Source organism: Hemibagrus wyckioides, linkage group LG25 (genome assembly GCF_019097595.1).
Source record: "Hemibagrus wyckioides isolate EC202008001 linkage group LG25, SWU_Hwy_1.0, whole genome shotgun sequence".
NCBI lineage: Eukaryota > Metazoa > Chordata > Actinopteri > Siluriformes > Bagridae > Hemibagrus > Hemibagrus wyckioides.
In genome coordinates, this window is record NC_080734.1 from 7,123,392 (window position 1) to 7,137,615 (window position 14,224).

General features: G+C 38.9%; 1 long non-coding RNA gene across 1 annotated transcript; it reads right to left on the reverse strand.

Annotated features, from left to right (window-relative positions):
- Positions 1-9,548: 9,548 nt before the first annotated feature.
- Positions 9,549-13,939, reverse strand: LOC131345574 (uncharacterized). Its single transcript, XR_009203503.1, has 3 exons — positions 13,852-13,939; positions 10,465-10,527; positions 9,549-9,739 (listed from the first exon to the last, which is right to left on the reverse strand). It is a non-coding gene; the product is annotated as an uncharacterized LOC131345574 (long non-coding RNA).
- Positions 13,940-14,224: the final 285 nt, after the last annotated feature.

Consider the following 14,224-nt stretch of genomic DNA (forward strand, 5'->3'; position numbering starts at 1 on the left):
AAGTTCTCTATGGAAATGTAATGCTCATGCTTGTACCTTCACCAGCCTCTTTCTTTTCTCCATTTTGAAGATAATAAAGAAAACAAAATGCAGCTTGTCAAGGTGCTAATAAATTCTAAACCCTGAAGATTAAAAAAACAAAAAAATAAAGTTACAGCTTTATCTCTGACTGTTATAAAGCACTGGCATTGGAGAATCCTTCCAAAATTCCATAATTTTTCAATAAACATCCCCTTATAGAAAACCTTACTCTATCTATGATTGTACTTTTTTTTGTTGTTGTATCAAACAAATTGAAATAAAATTTTAAAATGAAACAAATCTTTTTCTTCTTCTTCTTTTACTTCTTCTTCTACATCTGGTTGTTGTTGTTAGTGTCTGTCATTAATAGTTACAGTATATTCTATACCAGAATATTTTCCTGATTAAATAATATATTTTTTAACTAAATAAGTGTTCATAAATATAATATAATAAATATATTTAGTTTAATCACTTATTTAGTAAATGATTGTTTTTGTTTTCATTTTATTTTTATTTTATTTATTATTCATTAATTAGATATCTAGTCTTTTTTCAATCAAATTGACAATATAAGACTTAATAATAATAATAATAATAATAATAATAATAATAATAATAATAAATGGAAAGTATGCTTTACCAGGGTGTATATTTTGTACCTTAGTGTGTATATTTTCCCTGAGTGTGCATATATATATATATATATATACCTCAACTATTTTTTGTTCACATTTCCAGGTTAAGGACCAAAATGTAATAAAAGAAGTACCTTCAACACTGAGCACTTATTCTGAGAGAATACTTCTTGTGAATGTGGGATTTTAAAGGGAATTCATTTCTGTGAGATGGAATTTAAGGTCATTTCATGCGGCCCAACACCCAACACTTCAGTGTAAACAATAAGAGGTATTTCTTCTATGGTATAGGGAAACAGGGACAGGGTGTATTACTGACTTGTTTATTTCCGTCGTCCAAGTTTAGCTTCACAACAAACTTCACAGAAAACCAGATTCTCAAAATAACCGTCTAGCGAGGAAGGACAGTGGTCACGTCACGGCGATGTGATGATGCAGGATATGAGGATCTTCCTTCCAGCAGAGTCTCGCTGCTAAATACGGAGTGTGTTGACACACACGTTAAACCCACATTACGTGGATGTCATACCCTACCACCTGTGAAAGATGCCGTTTCCTGGAGCGTGTAGACAATACACACTCTTCCTGGGAGTTGTGATAGGACTGCTTGAGTATGCAACAGGAAGGATGTGGCATGGAAACAACACATGTGTGACCAGTGATGTGTGATAGCGTTTGCTTCATGGCCTGAGAGAAACTGGCAGGAGATATGAATTTTATTGTATTTTTTTAAAGAGTCTATGACTTCTTGTGAATGGTTCCAGTTCTGCCTTTTTGTTTTTTTTTTTGTTTTTTTAAACAGGATAACGTTGCAGAAAGAAAAACGGGTGTCGGAGAAAGACAAACATCCACACGTCTTTTGTTGGCAAAACAATGATAGCTACACATCTCTTTTTATTTACAGGAAACATGTCAGTTTTTTCCTCCCATCTTCCTCCTGTAGCTGCAGAAAATAGCCCCATCCTGCTGACCGCTCATCTCTCTCTTTCTGTGTGTGTGTCTCAGAATTGTCCCGTGCCTGCTATTTTTAACCTCCTGGCCGTGTTACATTTGAAATGTTAGCCTCACCTTTGACCTTGGTTAACCAGCAGGGCACTAAAATTAGCAGCGTGGCCTAAAATCATTCTGGGAACTCTTCAAGGGGATTTTGGTACTCGGTGAAAGTCGTGAGCCGCTCCCTGGGAGAAACGTAACACAGCACAGTTTCTCGTGAGAATGCCACAGACACAAGCTTGCAGTGTGTGTGTGTGTGTGTGTGTGTGTGTGTGTGTCGGGAGAGAGTGTGTTGATGTCCGCAGACGGCTTGTACTCAGCGCTCGGCTGTGTTATCTGCACCAGTGATGAGATTCTCACTGACTGCCGAGTGACAGAGAAAAGATCTCTAGCAGCATTCCAGCTCTGAATCCTCCAACCTCAACATTTTGACAGAATTCATGGTTGTGCCTCGTTTTAGTATCTTCACCCATCAATAACCAGCAGCCGTTATACAAATACATCACACAACCTTTTGAAATCTTCACCATCTCCTCCTAATCTTCCTAATTCTGCAGTTGTTCTCTGAGGCTTATATAGTAAAACATGTACATCCAATAAACACCACGTAATATGTCAGCATTAAAGCCAGCTTCTGTCCATTAATGTTCGTCATGCTGTTTTAGGAAAATAATGAACACACATGAAATACATACCAAATGAATGAAATCTATTTACACACCAGATAATAAGGAGATTATTGTTTAGTTTCCAAATGATTGATCTATAAACAGTACATAAACACACCCCACTACTGTTTATCTATACTCTGTGGCATGGACTGGATCCAAAAAGTTTTTAAGCAGGTTTTTGTGACTTAACGATAAATCACTTCAGAACTTCATGTCTAACTGGTGGTTGGTGTCATTATTTGAAGATGCATATTCTGCCTGTAATTTTCTGCCTCCAATTTAGCAGATCTTGATTTGTCAAATTTATGCCACTCTTCCCTGCAAAATAATTAAAATTAAAATTTTGTGAAGAATACTTCACCCTTCAAGCCATTCCAAAGGTTTAAAATAGGATTAAAAACAGTTGATCTTCTTCTTCTGGTGTCATCCCTTCATTGACTTGGATTTGGTGCTCTTGTTCTTTATCATCCAGGAGATCTGCAAATTTTATGATATCATTTTAAGGCAATATGTAATGGTTTTATGAATAAGTTTATGATCTTTGGAGCTATCTGGGATTCCCTTTATCTTGACTAGAGCCCCAGTCTCTGATAAAAAAAAAAAAAAACCCAGCCCTATAGCTAGATCCTGCCACCACCATGCTTCATCTTGAGTATGGTGTTCACTGAGTGATGAGCTTAACTGTTTTTACCCAAAATATATCTTTTAGAATTTTGACTGAATTGTTCCACACTGGTCTTGGAGGCTTTAGGGTTTCCTACAGGTATTTGGGTTTCCTCCCCACAGTCCAAAGACATGAGCTATAGGCTGATTGGCATCACTAAATAGTTTGTAGTGTGAGTGTGATTGAGTCCTGTAATGGACTGGCACCCCATCCAGTGTCCCTTGCCTCATGCCACGAGGCCCAAGGACAGACTTCAGGATCCCTGTGAACCTGTGTAGGATAAATGGTACAGAAAATGGATGGATGGATGGATGGATAATTGGATAGATGGATGAATGGATGGAGGCTGTCTGGTATCTCTAAGTTCTTTGTGTGTGTCTGATTATATCCTGCTATGTGTACCCTGTGACCCTATACAGGAAAAGCAATAGAAAAAATGGATAAATCTTCAAACTAATGCATTTTTTCCACAAGGTTTTGGTCAAATCTAAGTGGGCTTTTTCATGAGAAAGGGTAGCCAGCCTACCCCATAGTGCAGACTTGTGAAGAATACAAGAGGTTCTTGTCACATGCAGGGAGCAACCAGCACTTGCCAGATATTCCTGCAGCTCCTTTAATGTTGCCGAAGGTCTCTTGGAAGAATCCTTCTTGTACTTTTGTCAGAGTTGGAGGGACGTCCTGTTCTTGCAAATGCCACTGTGGTGCCAACGTTTTCTCCACTTGTTGATAAAGGTCTTGCAATTCTTTTGTGCACCTCAACAGCAAGAACCATACATGAGAAGCAGCTGATCTTTATTTGTGGAGTCAATTCATGATGAAGAATGATCATTATTTTTTACATTTATAAACACCATTACAAAAGTGTAAGTAGGTTATGTTTTCAGCATGCAACATCATTACCCACAGCAAAACACCATCTCCACTTTGCCAGAACTTTGCTGACCTGATCTTAGCTTGACTCCCATTTCTCTGAATGACTCTCTTCAGGAGAAAGTGAGACTTTCAGCCAGCAGGGCTTCCTGGAAGACATGCGTCTCTCTTTTCAGGGCATCACCATGGCAGCAGGTAACGGATCTTCAGAGCTGGAATCCTCCCAGCTGCCCTCTCTGGGCGTCACTAGGCTTTTTTCACTCCGGCTCTGCAGCTCTCGCTTTGTGTGGGAGGACGGCTACGTGGTAGTTACGGCTAACGAATAGCGTCGGCGGCGCTGGCTTGTGGGTGCACAGAGGAGGGTCTTGTCAGTGCTGGCCATGTGAATAGAGAGAGGTGAGAGCGAGGGCAGGAGAAACACGAGCGCTACCTTGAAGTGAGCGACCTCGTCTCGGCTGTAAACACTGTCCGGGGGCAGAGACGGGTCGAGGGAGTGGAAGGAGGGGTGATACACGCCTTTCTTCTTCAGGGGGCAGAGAGGGAAGAAAGGGACATTGTCATTCATGGCTCCTGAGCTTTGATTTAGAGCTGCGAGAGGCGGCGGACAAGCCTGTGAGAGCGGATGTGAAGCGGGAGGTGGCCATATCATCGATTATTGATGCACATTAAAAAATGTGAGGGATTGGATTTCAGATACAAGCACTTTTTAGGTAGAAAAAAAATCTTTTTAGCAGCATAAGAGATGGTGAGACAAGCAATTTTGGGTCAAAGTGGTCACTGATTGTGTGTGTTAGCACTTTGTAAGGTCACAACTACATAAAAGGAAGCAACCTGATAACATAAAATATGAGATGAGGCAAAATAATCATGCACATGTAGTGCTATATACTTACTGACCACTTTATTAGGAACACCTGTAAAGCTGCAGGTTCATACAATTATTTAATTAACCAATCATGTGACAGCAGTGCCATGTAGAAAATCCTGCAGATATGAACCAGCAACTTCGGGTAATGTTCATGGCAACCATCAGAATGAAATATTTCTAGAACTGCTGATCTCCTGGCATTTTCACAAATCACAGTGAGTGATAATTATGTTGGTGGAAATGCCTTGTTGATGAGAGAGGTCAGAGAAAAATAAGCAGTTTGGTTCAAGCCAAAAAGAAGGACAGAGTCACTCAAATAACCACTCATTACAAATGTGCTGAGCAGAAAAGCATTGAATCTTGAGGTGGATTTTATACAACAGCAAAAAAACCACATTAGCCATGAACCGGAAACTGAGGCTACTGTGGGCACAGACTCACTAAAACAGGACGGTTTAGAAGTTTAGGAAGAAAATCACTCGGTCTAGTCTTCCACTGTCCAGTTTGGGTGATCCTGTACCGACTATAGCTTCAGATTTTTGCTCCTGTTGTCTAACTTTTCTGCTCATCACATGTGTAAAGAGTGATTATCCAAGTAACTGTATCCCTCCTATTGGCTTGAACCAACTTGATCTGTCCATTTTCCTTTAAACAAGACATTTCCACCAACAGAATTGTCACTCGCTTGATTTTTTTTATGTGCATTATACTTTGGAAACCCTAGAGACTGCTATGTATGTAAAAATCCCAGGAGATCAGCAGTTCCCGTAATACTCAGTCTGTCATCAACACCAATGTCACGGTTAACGTCACTAAGATCTCCGCTCTGATGCTTGATGTTAACATTAACTTAATCTGTATGTGCATGATTGTATACATCGTGCTGCTGCCACATGATTGGCTGATTAGATAACTGCATAAATGAGGCGTATTGGTGTTCCTAATAAAGTGCTCATGAGTGTATGTTATATGTAGAATAAAATAATGAATGAATATTTGCATATTATCAATGATGTGATGCCATTAAATAATCAGCCAATGCTGATTATTTTCATATAACAGCATATCCTATTTGCTAACAATTACAATTTTTATCTATTTATTTTTACATTTAATGTAACACCTCACCAATCTTTCTTTTTTCTCTCTCTTCATTTTAAGTGAATAACACACACACACACACAAAAAAAAACATCTCACTGCTGAAAAACCTCAAAGCTCGCTGTCTTTCTCATGGCAGGAAGCAAAGTTACTGCTTTACATCTGATTGTTATAAAGTTTTGGCACCAGAGACTCCTTCGAGAAAGAGAAAAATGGATAAAAGAGAGAATCAGCCAGGCATCATGCATTAGAAAACAAAAAAACACCTTCAGAGGAAACGGACGTATATGATGTTTAAGGGATAAAAGCTTGTCATGTTGCAAAAACATTTCTTATCTTCGAAATGGACTAAATGAAAACTGTTATATTGAAAGACAAGAGGCAAAAACGTATGTTCTGTTTTTGGGTTTTGATCCGAGTGCAAAATGTGCAGCCAGTTTTTTCTCTCAGCTGTAATGCTACCTCTCTTTCCCCCGTCTGCCTGAGTGCTGAGCCACTTCTCCCCTGTGTTTCAGAGATAAAGGGTCGCGCCAGGAGCCCTGCCCTCCCTGCTGCCGCTCCCACGGCTCCCGATCGCCTCGTTCCCAGCCACACACACTCGCACACACGCATACACACAGAGTGCCACTGTCTGCCTGCCGTCGGCCCAACGCCACCCACTCGAGTTACATAACACACTCTCAATCTCTCTGTCTCTCTCTCTCTCTCCCTCCATCTCTCTCTCTCTCATCACTGTCTCGTCCTTTCCTGGACTGCTCCAGTGATTTATTTCAGCATAGGACAGAGGTAGAGGTGGTGTGAGAGGGCACTCTCTCTCTCTCTCTCTCTCTCTCTCTCTCTCTCGCTCTCGCTTTCTCTCTCTCTTGGCTGCCACTGAAACTGGCACTGCCTGAAAAGCCTGGGAAAGACAGAATTCTGTGCTACGATGCTAAATCCTGAAAAATGTGATGCTCAGAGTCCAGCCTCAGCAAAACAAAAACAAAAAAAAAAAGATTGTTGCTCTGCTCTCAGCTTCGGGTTCAAGTTTTCAGCACAAGCAGGCAGTGCATTATACGTACATGTAGGCGTCAAGCCTGAACAGTTGACAAAAATGTTAAGAACTTTAATAAAAGAATCACAAACACAATGTAATATTAGCCTTTCAGGATCACCGGTCAGCAGGAATTCCATCATGTCTACGATAAGTCTGATCACGCTGCTGTTCTTTTAAATGGATGACCTCGGATGGTTTACACAATACGTGACGGATCTCGGTGTGTTGCTCACGCAAGATGTTACGATTTTGAAGGATCAGTTCAGCCAAAAAGAAATGAAATGTTCAGCATTTACACATTGGCTCAATCAAGCAAGATGTGTTTAGTTTCTGAAATCTGACATGGTGTGAATGCCAGATTTTTGTGTAAATATTTTTAAAGAGCTGCTGCAGAGCTAGAAGTCGAAACATGTTCTTGTTTGGCATATAAGTAGTAGACAGTTACTTCGTGCAAGTATCAGACTCGTGGTCTTAAATTTCAAGTGGAGATTAGGACTGAATCATATGACAGTGTTTCAATATGGATTTCTTGCTCTGTTTATTTACTGAGCCAAAGGCGATCATGGTGTGATGATTTAAACCTCTATTGGTTAAACATGGCATTTCAGCACAGTAACATGCTCTTTTAACCTTAAGGCAAAGTCACACTTTACTTTACGTTCAATTCACTTCCATTCACACACACGTGAATGCTGGAGTCCAGAAGTTCAAGCTCAAGTTTCTCAATTTAAAACTCTGACCTGCGAATTCATATCATGCAAAGACATGTGTCCACTAAAAGATCAACACGTCACACCGTGACCTTTTCCAAGCCCAGATGGAGGAAGCAGTGATTTTCTACATCCTGTTTTCTACACAGCTTTACAATAATATTTAGTAAAAAGAAGCTACCTGATTTGTGATGCTGCAATATGAGTTTATAGTAGTGTTTACTTTAGATCCAGACAAAACAGATGACTAAATCTCTAACACTGAGGAAGCAAATATCATAAATGCTTGACCAATGATGCATAAACAACAAAAAAACAAGGCCTCGGCACATGATATCATATCCGGGTGCCTGAAGAAATTCTGGCATGCTGAAACTTTAGTGTGATTAGTATCAGAAAGACAGAAAAACCAACACCAATTAAAAATGTCTTTTGAAAAAGCGAGGAAGTAAAGGAAACCAATAGTGCGCTTACATTTGATCACATGACATATCCTAATTTTTTCTTCTAACTCTGTTCCCCAAACTGACCGCATTCCTGGCAGCTGTATTTTTAGTCTCCCTAACATTATCTACAAATTCCCGAGAAGCTTTTATTTTATTAAATTATTGTGACAATATCCCACTGAAATGTCCGTAAATCAGCAATTCTTGTAGTGTCACTACCTTGTTTTGAGGTTAAGAATAATTTTAGAATACATATTATAGAATATGTATTGATTTAGCTATTTAGCTAGTCACTAATAGAAATACACCCATGTTAGTTGTTTAAGGGTCATAGCTTTGAAGGATAAGGTCAAAGAAATGGTGGAAGTTGTGCATCCATAATATTGTATCCAATTACAACAAAAGCATGGGTGGAGCAAGCCTCCTTGATTCCTTATGAACACTGTATCACACAAAAGTGCCATATGATGGATGGAGTTTGTGCAGTGATAAATTCTTAGGTAATAGATTATAGATTATATCTTTTTATTACGCGTTAGTCTTGGCTACTTTTATAAGTAATAAAAATGGGAAAAATAATCATCTTTTCATCATTGAAAAGTACTGGTCAGGGTTGCAGTGGATTTGGAGAAAATCCCAGGAATCACTGGGCATGAAGCAGGAATACATTCTGAATGGTTGAAAGGGATGACAGTCCATCACAGGGCACCACACACACACACACACACACACACACACACACACACATTAGACTTGCCAGTCCACTGGCATGTATTTGGGAAGCCGAAGGAAAGCCACACAGACACGTGGACACACGTGCAGCTCCACACAGACAGCAACCCGAGCCCAGGATCCCAGGATGAGAACTGTGAGGCAGCAACGCCACAGCGCCGTGTCGCCCAGGGAAAAATTGCGTAACTAAAAATAGACATTAAAGCAGAAAGCTGACGGGATAATTTTAGGCTGGATCTGAATCAGGATGGGTTTCATTCTAGAAATGTTTGTTGACGATGTGTACGTGCCGTGACCCACCCTTCACTTTTCAACAAATACGCTCTTTAAGATAATCCTAATCTTATCTGATTGATAAAAGGGCTTTTTCTCATTACATCACCGCATGTTATCATTAGACAAATGTTGGGTGGAACCACTTTTTGAAAAAAAAAAAAAAATCATTACATGGAAGATGAACAACGAATAAAAAGTCAGTTTAATGATCTGTTGTTTATGGCTTTTGCTTTGTAACATAAAGTACATTTCGGAATTATCGAGCATGCACACACCCAATAAACACTAAATAAACGAAGGAACGTCCATTTTACAGAACATCCTGTCCAGTTTGCACGCGTTGGAAGACTGGAGAGATGGAAAACACCCTGTTTGTCTCTCAGGGCTCGCTGTCATCCAGGCAGACCAAGAGGGAGGCCTTGCTTATATTTAGCCTCTCAGACCAGGGAGAAAAAAAAAACGCAGGCCAGACCCGGTCACTCGATAAATAAAGGGCCCAGATCCTGAGAACGACGGCAGAGCCTTAGCAAGGAAAACAATCGGCGAGCCGACCCGGAGCGGCCTGAGAAAACAAACACGGCTGATGAGAACGCCGCTGCCTCAGAGCGCCTCATTAGCGGCCAGATGCAGCTTTTTCCCCTCGCGCCTCTCAGCGCCGTTTCCTCCTCGCACACAGACTTCTCACCTCCTCACTGGCCAAGTGTGTGCTCCAAATTCTGCTGGAATTCTCATGCATGTAAAAGAAAATGTTAGCAATTCTTTATCAGATCCACTGTTTGCTTGTTTTATCTCAAACACACTCAGACAGCTGCTTTTAATTTTTAAAGCCTGGATTGACCTTATCCTGTTTAACACACGCTCTGTACTCTCACTCTCACTTTCAGATAGACAGATATAGAAGAGTAAAGACAGAACAGAATAGATAGATAGATAGATAGATAGATAGATAGATAGATAGATAGATAGATAGATAGATAGATAGATAGATAGATAGATAGATTTGGATTGATAGAGAGACTGACTGATGGACAGAGAGACAGATGACTGGATGGATGGATGGACTGACAGACAGATTAAAGCACGTATGGGCAGACAGACACAGTAGACCAGAAGAGAGAGAGAGATAGATCAAGACAGAACAGAATAGATAGATTGATAGAAATTAATGCATGGATGGGTTGGACAGACAGACAGACAGACAGGCAGGCAGATAAATAGATAGAACGGACAGAGTAGTCAGAGGCAGTCAGACAAACGGATGGATGGATGGATGGATGAACGAACAGAAGGATGAATGGATTGACAGACAGATTAAAGCATGTATGGGTGGACAGATACAGAAATTGAAAGACAGACACACGGATGGATGCATGGATGGATTAATGGCTTAAATTTTCTTATCAGAGATTTGCGACATGTTCAGATGCACTAAATCACTGACCTGAGTCCCGGCTGCTTGTTACTAAGAATGATTGTCTGACTTCCATCTTTTCTTTCTTTCATTCTGGAGTGGAAAAGATTTAAGTTTTAAAAAGGTAATACAAGTTACTTTTCACATAACTTAATTTGCACTTGCACTTTTTAACTGAATAAGATTTCAGTCTTATCTACACTTTCACTGAAGTGTAGTTTCTCAGTACTTTTCCTCTCTTGCTTTTAGCCTTTAGTTTATTTTACTCGCTGGATGTGTTTTTATTTTCAGAGCCATTTGTCATGTTGGGAGATTTGATTGTGGCTCATTTATCTGGGTGTGGTTTACTTTCTTCCAGACCTTCAGCCCTTTTAATCATCAGCTTTCACACAGAGAATTTAACATGTGTTTTTTTTTTTTTGTCCCATACACAAGTACATGTTGTTGTAAATATCTGAATCAATGCTGTGTTTGTGTTTTGCTCAGTGGCAGATTTTAAGGGTGCAGAACTGATACAGAGATTTCCATTCTCCCGGAGCGAGATGGAGGCTGAGCATTGCCACTTGTTAAATCAGGGTGTATGACGATAAACTACTGACTAAAGGAGTAAAGATGGAAAATAAGTTTTTAAAGAGGTTTGTCCTGCTTCATTTTAGTCACCTACCATGACTCTCTAGCTCATATATAATAAAATGGCAAAAATGTAAATATAATTAAAAAAACATGGTAGATCATCACATGCTGTGTATGTGTGTGTGTGTGCTGCATTTTACTGAAAACGGTGGCCTGCGCAACAACAGGAAGTACACACACATTGTACCTCCGATCTGCAGCCTGACAGCACACACACACACACACACACACACAAACAATTTCTCATTTAGTGAGAAAATATGCCTCACTGATTATATTATCAGACTTTATTGGACTTATTAAAAGAATCAGTTTTTCGGTGTGCCATTCCCTGTACATTGTGTGGCAACACACACACACACACATAAACAGGAGTGGGACAGAGACAGAGGTACCAGCCTGGAAACAGTGCTAAATGAATCGTTTTAATATTTGACTCTTTCATGCAGGTAGTTGAAGTGAACTGCAATTCTGATTCATTCATTTATTTGATTCACCAGATTTGATTCATTTGATTCAACACCACAATAGAAATACAATTAGAAATTTTAGGTTTTAGGAGTTTGTTTACAGGGTTCTTTTATGAAGTGTTTGTTAAATAAATAAATAAAAACAAATTTATTATATATAACTTTATTTAGAATGTTTACCTGTCGTTAGCTAGCTAACTAAACAAACAGTATTCACTAACAAGACAAAAGTTTACTTATTTTCTTATATGTAAATGTCTCTAACTTTATATAAATTTAGGTGTGTGATTTTCATGTGTATTTCACTTCCATTCCATACGTTTTTAGATTGTGACACAATGGTGAGGTTTCTTAGCATGTTAGAATCCATTAGCAGTGATTAGCGATATACCAACACATCTGTGGTAAATGTTCCCCCTATGATACCCCTTATTAGTTTTGTCATTTGTGGTTTAATCCCTTTAATTTTTTCCAGACAAAAAGACATAACATGCATGAGAGCTAGCTAGCTAAATTAGTCACTGCTTTGATTAGCTGGAAAGTGTCTCTTTTCTTGTATCTATATAAAAGCCTTTAAGTTGTGCTATGTGTAAATATGGGTGTTTGTGCTGAAATTGTGTCATAGATATGAAAGTTCATATATACTGACAAGATGGTGATTTTTCTTAACATCGTATTACATTTTGATGCTTAATTAGTTGTTAATTTAGTGATATATGAACACATCTGAGGTAAATGTAGATATTCCTGGCAGGTGTGCCTCATTTTTGCTTCTTTTTATCGCCCTGATAATAGAAAAAATGAGCATGAGCTAGCTAAATTGCTCAGTGATTAGCAACTTCTTGTGGTAATATATCATATTGATTTAGTAAGATATCAATCTTGATATTCTTGACTGGCTTGCCTTGGTTTTACTCCTTTATATTGCCCAGATAAAAAGACATCACGAGCTTGAGCTAGCTAGATAAATTTGTCCTCATTTTTTTTAGCTAACCTTTTCCAGGTGTCTATATTTCATAGTTGCCTAGCAACACTTCTTGTTCTCACCTTCACATGTCAAATGCAAAAATCTAAAGTTTCAATTTAATGTGACAGTACTGTCAATTTGACATGTCCAGTCAAAACATATCATGTTCATGTTGCTTTCTTAAATTTTGTTTGTATTTCTCAGTGTGAGCGCAAAAAATCATCTAGAGTAAAAAAAGAAGTGTGTGTGATTTGAGAAGCAGCTCTGGGAGAAATGTAGGATGGGCTGTGTGTTCTCACATGCACATCTGAGGCTGTCCTATGAGAAAGACTGAGATCCTAAATGTGTGTGTGCGGTGTGTGTGTGTGCTGGTGGGGGAGTGTAGAGCGGTGGGAATGTCACCTGATCGTTGGCCTAGTAGAGACCTCAGTGAGCCGCTGCAGTGTGTGTGTGTGTGTGAGTGTGAGACAGGCGTGGGCTCACGTCACAAAAAGCTCTCTGTACTAAAGAGCCGCTGCCAAAGGAAGTCAGTCACACTCGACTTGCTCACTGGCTATGAGAATAAGCGTGAGAGAAAACTGGAGGAGGGTCATTACTGCTGCCGACACACACACATACACACACACGTACATGCGCTCACACACACGTACACACACACACACACACAGCACACTATTCTTACAAGGTCTTAGATTTTTAACCTTTTGAAATAGAAGGTTTTACACATTATAGATAGGGGACATGAATAGAAAAACTTTAAATTTAAATACATATTAATAGTAATATTAAAAAATTTGATATTAAAAAAAATTAACAAAGATCTTGCTAAAACGACCAGAAAATTCTAAAATATCTATAAAAGAATATTAACTTAAAAAAAAAATACAAGGTAAAAATAAACGTTAATTAAAATAACTGCTTAAATAATTACAAAAAATCATTTTTTATTAAAATGTGTGTTAAAAACTATTAAGTAATACATAAACCTAATTTAAAAGTAAATAATAATGAAGAAATGTCAATTAAAATATTAAAAAGTAACTGTGATTTGTAAGTGTTAGTTAATTAGTGTTTCTGAATAAACAATAAAATAATAATAAATAATAATAGTAGGTAACAGTACAGCATGTAAACAACATAGTATAGAAAAAAATGTATAATGTTAATTAAAGTGCGTGTGAAAATGAAGGATATTCTATTACTAGTAAAGCAATTCCTGAGCTAAAATCGAGGTGTGAGTTGAAGGAACCTGATTTCAATCCGATGTTGTTGTGTGCTTTATGCAGTCTGGTAACTTCCCAAATCAGATAATAGCTGTATTATTAGTGTGCATGTAAACACACTCACTGTGTTCCTCCTTTCCTTCACTTTCTCGTCCCCTCTGAAATCCCACTCTTCCCCTTAATCCTCAGCTTCTGATGTGCCTCCCCCTCTTACATCTTACACCACTTTCTTTCTTTTAGTTTCTCCCACTCTTTCAATGTCACACATCTAAATGAACTGTGTGTGTGTTTGTGTGTGTCTGTGTTGTGAAAGGAAGGTGTGTAAAAGTGGAGTGTGAGCCTGAGGGAGGGAATTGAAGAGATAAAATAAAGGGAGAACTCTGTGTGAGAAAAGGACAGAGGTTGGGTGTGTATGTGTGTGTGTGTGTGTAGGAGTTCAGAGATAGTAAGGGCGTGGGATGGACATCACAGACATGAAGGATTGTGTGTTTGTGTGT